Below are 10,102 nucleotides of genomic sequence, written 5' to 3'. Positions count from 1 at the left end.
ATCAAATCAAATAGATTAGTGTAGGGCAGGTAAGGTTAGGGTACGGTAGGGTAGAATAGAATAGAGTAGACTAGAACAGAACAGAAAGAATAGAGTACACTAGAGTCAAATACTGCCAAAAAGAGCCGAATAGAGTGGGAAAGAGCTGAGTAGAAGCGAATCGAGTCTAATGGATTGGAAAGGAGCTGAATCGAGCCGATATGACCCGAATCAGGCCGAATCGTGTTCAAGTGTGTCCAATAGAATCGAACAGATTAGAGTAAGTTAGGGTAGGGTAGGGTAGAATAGAATGCAGTAGAGCAGAACAGGATAGAACAGAACTGAAAGAATAGAATAGGGTCGAGTATAGACGAGTAGAGTAGAATGGAGTCGAATATTGCCGAATAGAGACAAATACAGCCAAATAGAGCCAAAAAGAGCTGAAGCGATAGAAATCAAGACGAATGGCACCGAGTACTGCGGAATCGTGCCGTATCGTGTCGAATCCCGTCGAATTGCATTGAATCCCATTGATGCAACTCAAATCAAATCCAATCGATTAGAATAGACTAGAATAGGGTAGAGTACAATACAATACAATAGAGAGCAGTAGAGGAACATGGAGTAGAATGGTGTAGAATGGAGTTGAATGGAGTCGAAAAGAGATAATAGAGTTGAGTAGAGTCTAATAGAAGTGAATAGAGCTGAATAGAGCCTATTAGAGCTGAATAGAACCGACTAGAGCCGAATGGAGCAGATTAGAGATGAATCGAACATTTTTGAGCCAAAGGGGAATGAATGGAGTGCAATGGAGCTGATTTGAGCTAAATCGCATCTAAATGCATGGAATGGAATCCAACAGAATAGATTAGAGTAGGATAGGATAGAATAGAGTAGAATAGAATTGATCACAGTAGAAGAGAATAGAAAGAATACAATAGAAAAGGGTAGAAAGTAGAAAAGGGTAGAGCAGAGCAGAATAGTGTAGAGTAGAGTAGAACAGAGTTGAATCGAGCCAAATGGAGACGAAACGAGACAAATCGCCTCGAATCCCATTGAATCAATTACTGTAAATTAGATTTAGAGTAGAATAGTGTAGAATTGAGTAGAATGGTGTGCAATGGAATCGAATGGAGTCAAATACAGTAGAAAAGAGCCGAATAGAGCCGAATAGTGCCAAAAAGCCTGAAGAGAGCCGAATCTAGCCGAATTGAACCAAATCAAGCTGAATCCAGTGAATCGAGCTTAATGGAGCCGAATCGAGCCTAATCAACCGAATCGACACTATTCAAGGCAAATGGAGTCGAATGGACACAAATCGAACCAATTCAACCTGAATTGAATCAAAATTCGTTGAATGGAATTGAATAGATTAGTGTAGGGGAGGTTCAGGTATGGTAGGGTAGGGTAGAATAGAGTAGAACAGAATAGAATAGTAAAGAACAGTACAGAATGAATACAGAAAAGCATAGGCTAGAGTAGAGTAAGAGGGGAATAGAGTAGAATAGATTCGAACAGTCAAATAGAGCGAAATCGAGCCAAATCTCGTCAAAATGGGTTCAATCAAATCCTATCAAATGGATTAGAATTGATTAGAGTTGGGTAGCATAGGGTAGGGTAGAATAGAGTAGAATAGAACAGAACAGAATAGAAAAAAATACGATAGCATAGAGAAGAGTAGACTAGAGCACAACAGAGTAGACTGGAGTATAATAGAGTCAAATAGAGCTGAATAGAGCCGAATGGAGACGAAATGAGAGGAATCGCGTCCAATCGATTTGAGTAAATTAGAGTGGTGTAGGGTAGGGTAGAGTAGAATAGAATAGAATGGTGTGGAATGAATAGAATGGAGTCAAATAGAGACGAAAAGAGTAGAAAAGAGTTGAATAGAGCAGAACAGGGCTGAATAAGGCAGAATCGAGTAGAATTGAAGTGATTCAAGCCAAAACGAGCCGAATGGAGCCTAAATGAGCCGAATAGAGTCAAATTGATCCGAATCGAGCCAATTCAAGCTTAATCACGTCGAATAGCGTTAAATGCATCAAATCCAATCCAAACGTATAGATTAGAGAAGGGTAGAATTGAGTAGAGTAGAATAGAAGATATTAGAACAGAATAGAATAGAGTGGAAAAAAGTAGGGTCAAATAGAGTCGAATAGAGCCGAATAGGCCGAATAGAGAAAATAGAGACGAATAGAGCTGAATGGAGCTGCATACAGTCGAAAAGAGACGTATAGTGCCGAATTGCACCTAATCAAGCTGAATCAAGGAGACTCGCACTGACCGTCCCCAAATAGAGTCGAATCATGTCGAATTGCACCGAATCACCTCGTTTTGCATCAAACCAGGTCGAATCGCTTCGTATCGCGTCAAAATGTGTTGAACGTCGTCGAATCATGGCGAATCACATCATATCACGTCAAATAACTTCAAATTACATCAAATCTCATAGAATTCTGCTGAATCACGTTGAATCACATGGAATCTTGTCAAATCTCTTTGAATCCCTTCGAACCTCGTCGAATCCTGTCAAATCGCGTTGAACTGAATCAAATAGATTAAATTAGGGTAGGTTTGGGTGGGTGCAGTAGGGTTGCATAGGGTAGAATAGAATAGAGTACAACAGAATAGGAGAGAACAGAACAGAATAGAAAGAATACAACAGAATAGAATAGAGTAGAGTAGAAAAGAGTCAAACAGTGTAGAACTAGCCAAACTGAGCCGAATGGAGACAAAACGAGACAAATCGCGTTGAATCGCTTCAAATCGGGTCCAATTAAGTCGAATCAGTTAGAATAGATTAGGGTAGGGATGGGTAGAATAGAATAGAGGAGAATAGTGTAGAATGGTGTGGAAAGGAATAGAATGGGGTCGAATAGAGATGAATAGAGTAGAAAAGAGTCGAATAGAGCAGAATAGGGCCGAATAAGGCCGAATCAAGCAGAATCAAGGCGATTCAAGCCAAAATGAGGTGAATGGATCCTAACTGAGCCGAATAGAGCCAAATCCATCCGAATCAAGCTGATTCAAGCTTAATCGCGTCGAATCGCGTTAAATAGGTCAAGTCCAATTGAAACGTATAGATTAGAGAAGAGTAGGGGTTGGGAGGGTAGAATAGAACAGAGTAGAGTAAGATAGAAGAGATTAGAACAGAAGGAATAGAATAGAGGGGAAAAGAGTAGAATCAAATAGAGCCGAATAGGCTGAATAGAGACGAATAGAGCTGAATGGATCAGAATACAGCCAAAAAGAGCCATATAGTGCTGAATCGTACCTAATTGAGCTGAATCAAGCAGAATCACACTGACTGTCGCCGAATAGTGTCTAATCGCATCGAATCACGTCAAATCGAGTCGAGTCACATTGTTTTGCATCAAACAAGGTCAAATTGCTTCATATCGTGTCGAATCCCATTGTATCAGGTTGAATAACTTCGAATTGCGTCAAATCTCATAGAATCCTACTGAATCACGTCAAATCGCATGGAATCTCGTCAAATCTGTTCAAATCCCTTCAAATGCCTTCGGATCTCGTCGAATAGAGTCGAATCCTGTCAAATCGTGTCGAATTGAATCGAATTGAATCAAATAGATTAAAGCAGGGTAGGTTTGGGTGGGGTGCAGTAGGTTTGGGTAGGGTAGAATAGAAGAGAGTACAACAGCATAGGAGAGACAGAATAGAAGAATACAACAGAATAGAATAGAGTAGAGTAGAAAAAAGTCAAATAGTGCAGAATATAGCTGAATTGAGCCGAATGGAGACAAAAGAAGATGAATTGCATCGAATTGCTTCAAATCGGCTCAAATCAAATCGAATGGATTAGAATAGATTAGGGTAGGGAAGGGTAGAATAGAATAGAGAATAGTGTAGAATGGTGTGGAATGGAGTTGAATGGAGTCCAATAGAGACGGATGGAGATGAATAGAGTAGAAAAGAGTTGAATAGAGCAGAATAGGGCCAAACAGTGTCAAATTTGGCCTTATCGAGCAGAATCCAGTAGAATCGATGCAATTCAAGCCAAATCGAGCCGAATGGAGCGAAATGGAACCAAATCGAGCCGAATAGAGCCTATTCGAACCAAATCGAGCTGATTCAAGCCTAATCGCGTTGAATTGCGTGGAAATGCGTCAAATCGAATCTAATCAAATAGACTAGAGAAGGGTAGGCTAGGGGCAGGGAGGGTAGACTAGAATAGAAAAGAACAGTACAGAATAGAAAGAATAGAATATAGTACAGTAGGGTAGAGCAGAGAAGAGTAGAGTAGAGTAGAATTGAGACGAATAGAGTCAAATAGTGCAGGATATAGCTGAATAGAGCTACTTGTAGCCGAATCGAGCCAAATGGAAACAAAACGAGATGAATTGCGTCGAATTGCTTCTAATCGTGTCCAATCGAATCGATTAGCATAGATTACATTAGAGTAGGGTAGGGTAGAACAGAATAGTGTAGAATGGAGTCAAATGGAGTCAAAAAGAGACAAATAGAGTAGAAAAGAGTCGAATCGAGCCAAATAGGGCTGAATAAGGCTGAACAGAGCCAAATCAAGTTGAAATCAGCAGAATAGAAGCAATTCAAACTGAATCGAGCTGATGTTGCCGAATCGAGCCGATTCAAGCATAATCACGTCCAGTCACGTCAAAAAGCTTTGAATCGAATCAAATAGAATAGGTTAGGGTAGGGTAATTTATGATAGGGTAGGCGAAAGTAGACTACAGTAGAGTACACAAGGCTAGAGTAGTAGCCTGGACTAGTAAGCTGGACCAGTCAGCTAGAGTAGTGGCATAAATCAGTAGCCTAGACAACTAGCCTTGAATAGTACCATTGCTTTGACAAGTACCCTAAATCAGTAATCCAAACTAGTATCCTTGCCTTAACTAGTAGAATGAATTAGTACCCTTGCCTTAACTAGTAGTTTTAACTAGTACCCTTGCCTTAAATAGTAGTCTTAACTGGTACCTTGCTTTAACCAGTAATTTTAACTAGTACCCTTGCCTTAACTAGTAGTCTTAACTAGTGCCCTTGCCTTAACTAGTTCCCTAGCATTAACTAGTACTCTTAACTAGTAGTGTTGCCTTAACTAGTAAAGTTAACTAGTACCCTTGCCTTAACCAGTACCCTCAACAAGTACCCATGCCTTAACTAGTACCCTTAACTAATACCCTTACATAACTAGTACCCTTAACTAGTACCCTGGCCTTAACTAGTAGCCTGAACTAGTACCCTTGCCTTAAGTAGTCCCTTTGCCCGAACTAGTACCCTTAATTAGTACCCTTATTGAGTAGTAGGGTACGGTACGGTGGGGTAGCATAGGGTAGGGTAGCATACGGTGGAACAGAGAGAAGAAAATAGAATAGTACAGCATAAGTCAAGGCAGGTTAGTTTAGTGTAGGGTATGGTAGAGTAGCATAGGATGGAACAGAGAAAATAGAAAATGAGAATAGAATACAACAGAATAGAAAAGAACAGACTAGATTAGGATAGGGAAGGGTGGGGCAGGGTTCTGTAGAATAGAATAGTGTAGAATGGAGTAGAATGGTGTGGAATGGAGTCGAACAGAGAAGAATAGAGTAGAAAAGTGTTGAATAGAGCCGAATGTGCCGAATAGGACCAAATACGGCGAAATCGAGCCGAATAGAGCCAAATCAAATCAAATCGAGCTGAATCGAGTCAGTAGAACTGCCTCATGGGGCTTCCTAGGAGCAGTTGGTGGATTTGAACCACTGTCCTTTTGGTTAGCAGCTGAGCTCTTAACCACTGTGCCATCAGAGCACCAATGATGTACCCAAGCCTTTATTAAATGCATGAATGTGTGCCAGTGGAATTTTTAATGAAAATTACTGTGAATTTTTGTTCACGGAGCTATTCTATTAGACAAACGCAAATGCCCTTTCAGATATGTTCATTGAAACTTTATCATGACTCACACAAACGTTTTCTTTTGCTGTAATTCTGAATTTAATTGGTTTGATACTATGGTCTAGCACTCACAATGTAATGGATTCTGTAGTAATTGCTTTGTACACAAAACAAGAGAATACTAAAAATAATTACTGTCTATGAATTCCACAAGAGTTTTGTTTACAGACACATTGTGAATTGTTTCTTCGGTATCATTAACCTAAAAGGTAATAGGAATGAATTTTGCAATAAAATACTTGTATCTTCCACACCCATAATTTTTCTTTGCTTTCTCAATGTCATTGGAGACCTTGCTCACATTAAAATCCAGGAACATTTAATAACAAATGTAAGCCTTGTTGGATCTCTTTCTCTTTCTAATCAGCACACAGGGGGGCTTTTACAGAGATATTTTTCTGTCGTTTCTTCAAATGTGTTCATCCTAACAGCCTAGTAATTAAGCTATTTACACAGAATCAATAACAGTATTTTTTCAATAGATTTTCTGAATCTCTCTTGAATACTCCACAGTAGATTTAAGGATAGTAAACAAAGAGGATATTTACTCTGGCATAAGGCCCTGGAGATTCTTGTGGAGAAGATGCTAATTGGCCATCCTTATCATCAACTTAAAATAAATAAATAAATAACATCATTAAGTATCTTTATGGGATCTCTTGGGAAATCTGAAGCATTAATGTTAAAAAAAATGTTAAAGTGGAGTCTAATTCCCACAGTGGGAATTAAAAGGGATACCTTGGGTGGTGCAAACTGTTAAGCACTTGACTACTAACCAACAGGTTGGTGATTGGAACCCATCCAGAGGCACCTCGGTAGATACATCAGGTAATTTACTTCGGAAAATAGCCTTGAAAACCCTATATAGCAGTTCTATTTTGCCCGCATGGGGCTGCCAAGAGTTGGAACCGACTGGAGAGCAACTAAAAAAAACAATATTATAACTTGAAGTTTTTCAGTGTATCTGAGCTGAGACTGATCCAAAGAGAAGAAACTAGAGCTCTCTCATTCTCCATTTGAAAAGGAGAATCAAGATAGTGATGTTGGCCTCTGTCTAATGACAACACAGTCTATGATCTTTAGTCTTCTGAATCTTCACCACTTAGCTCATAATATATGTTACTGAGGCCCGATATACTATTTTTTACCCTCCTCACAATGAAATATTTATTATATAGCAATAAATTTCAAATTAAAAACAATATTTTATTGAAATATTATATGCTAATATGGTAACCAGGGGAAATGGCATAACTGATGTTTTGGAAAGCACTTAATTATATAATTGAAATTAAATAAAATACCTTTAAATAATAAAGTATCTAGAAATCTGTGCATATGTCCTCTAAACCATGGAAATGATTTCTTCTTGCATACATTATTATGCAAAATACGGGAAACGAAACACTTCATATTTATTCTTTATCAAGAAACTATAGTTTAAATGTGTAAAAATGATTGGAAAAAAACCAACATTTCGAATTTGTGAGAGTACAATATGAAAGATTTTCTACAGAGACAAATACCTGTAATTGATTAAGAGAGAGATGTGTGTGTGTGTATATATATATATAATATATATGTATATATGTCAGTGGAAAAGAGGAAGACCCTTAATGAGGTGGGTTGCCACAGTGGCTGCAACAATGAGCTCAAGCATAACAACGATTGTAAGGATGGCTCAGGACCAGGCAGTGTTTTGTTCTGTTGTGTATAGGGTCGCTATGAGTCAGAACCGACTGGACGGCACCTAACTACAACTATCTATATATCTATATAGATATATAGGTGACAGATAGATAGATGATAGATAGATAGATAGATAGATATACTAAGAGCTTCTATTTGGGGAGTGTCTTAGACATCTAGTGCTGCTATAACAGAAATACCACAAGTGGATGACTTTAACAAAGAGAAATTTATTCTCTTATAGTCTTTAGGCTGGAAGAAAAAATTCAGGGCTTCAGCTCCAGTGGAAGGACTTCTCTTTCTGTCAGGCCCTTGTCATCAATCTTCCCTTGGTCTAGGAGTTTCTCAGCACAAGAACTTCAGGTACACAAGACGTGCTCTGATCTTTGTGCTGCTTTCTTGGTGGTATGAGGTCCCCATGTCTCTTCGCTCATTACTTTTATATCTCAAAAGAGATTGGCTTAAGACACTATCTAATCTTGTAGATCTCATCAGTATAACTGCCACTAATCCATCTCATTCACCCATGTGTCTGTCAGTTTGTCATACTGTGGGGGCTTGCATGTTGCTGTGATGCTGGAAGCTATGCCACCGGTACTCAGGTATCAGCAGGATCACCCATGGAGGACAGGTTTCAGATGAGCTTCCAGACTAGGAAGAAGAACCTGGAGGTCTACTTCTGAAAAGAATTAGCCAGTGAGAACCTTATGAATAGTGGCAGAACACTGTCTGACATAGTGCCAGAAGATGAGCCCCAGAAGATGGAAGGCTCTCAAAAGATGACTGGGGAAGAGCTTCCTTATCAAAGTAGAGTCGACCTTAATGATGTGGATGGAGTAAAGCTTTCGGGACCTTCATTTGCTGATATGGTACTACTCAAAATGAGGAGACACAGCTGCAAAATCCATTAATTATGGGAACCTGGAATGTAAGAAGGATGAATCTAGGAAAATTGGAAATCATCAAAAATGAAAATCAACATTCTAGGTGTTAGTGAGCTGAAATGGACTGGTATTGGCCATATCGAATAGGTCAATCATATAGTCTACCATGCCGGGAATGACAACTTGAAGAGGCATGGTGTTGCATTCATCGTCGAAAAGAACATTTTAAGATCTATCCTGAAGTACAATGCTATCAGTGATAGGATAATATCCATATGCTTACAAGGAAGACCAATTAATATGACTATTATTCAAATTTATACACCAACCACTAAGGCCAAAGATGAAGAAGTTGAAGATTTTTACCAAATTCTGTAGTCTGAAATTGACCAAACATGCAATCCGGATGCATGGGTAATTACTGGTGATTGGAATGCAAAAGTTGGAAACAAAGAAGAAGGATTGGAAGTTGGAAAATATGGCCTTGGTGATAGAAACAATGCTGGAGACTGAATGGTAGGTTTTTGCAAGACCAACGACTTCTTCTTTGCAAATACCTTTTTCACCAACATGAACAGTGACTATACACATGAACTTCACCAGATGGAATACACAGGAATCAAATCGACTACATCTGTGGAAAAAGATGATGGAAAAGCTTGATATCATCAGTCAGAACAAGGCCAGGGGCTGAGTCTGAAACAGACCATCAATTACTCACACGCAAGTTCAAGTTGAAACTGAAGAAAATCAGAGCAAATCCACAAGAGCCAAAATATGACCTTGAGTACATCCCACCTGAATTTACAGACCACCTGAAGAATAGATTTGATGCGTTAAACACTAATGACCGAAGGACAGATGAGTTGTGGAATCACATGAAGGACATCATATGTGAAGAAAGCAAGAGGTCATTGAAAAGACAGGAAGGAAAGAAAAAACCAAGATGGATGTCAGAGGAGATTCTGAAACTTGCTTTCAAACATCGAGCAGCTAAAGCAAAAGGAAGAAATGACAAAGTAAAAGAACTGAATAGAAGAGTTCAAAGGGCGGCTTGTAGAAAGAGCTGGAGATAGAAAGCTAAAAGGGATGGACATGCTCAGCATTACTCCAGCTGAAAGAACTGAAGAAAAAAGTCAAGCTTCGAGTTGCAGTAGTGAAGGATTCTATGGGGAAAATATTAAGCAATGCAGGAAGCATCAAAAGAAGATGGAGGGAATACACAGAGTCATTACACCAAAAAGAATTAGTCAGCGGTCAACCATTTCAAGAGGTAGGAAATGATCAGGAACCGATGGTACTGAAGGAAGATATCCAAGCTGTACTGAAGTCACTGAGGAAAAACAAGGCTTCAGGAATTGACGGACTATCAATTGAGATGTTTCAACAAATGGATGCAGTGCTGGAAGTGCTCACTCATCTATGCCAAGAAATTTGGAAGACAGCTTCTTGGCCAACTGACTGGAAGAGATCCATATTTATGCCTATTCCCAAGAAAAGGGATCCAACCTAATGAGGAAATTATCAAACAATACCATTAATATCACATGTAAGCAAAATTTTGCTGAAGATCATTCAGAAGTGGCTGAAGATTGACACAGAACTGCCAGAAATTCAGGCCAGATTCAGAAGAG

This window comes from Loxodonta africana, unplaced genomic scaffold (genome assembly GCF_030014295.1).
Source record: "Loxodonta africana isolate mLoxAfr1 unplaced genomic scaffold, mLoxAfr1.hap2 scaffold_32, whole genome shotgun sequence".
Lineage (NCBI taxonomy): Eukaryota > Metazoa > Chordata > Mammalia > Proboscidea > Elephantidae > Loxodonta > Loxodonta africana.
The sequence above is the reverse complement of the archived record's forward strand: the minus strand, read 5'-3'. Positions refer to the sequence as shown.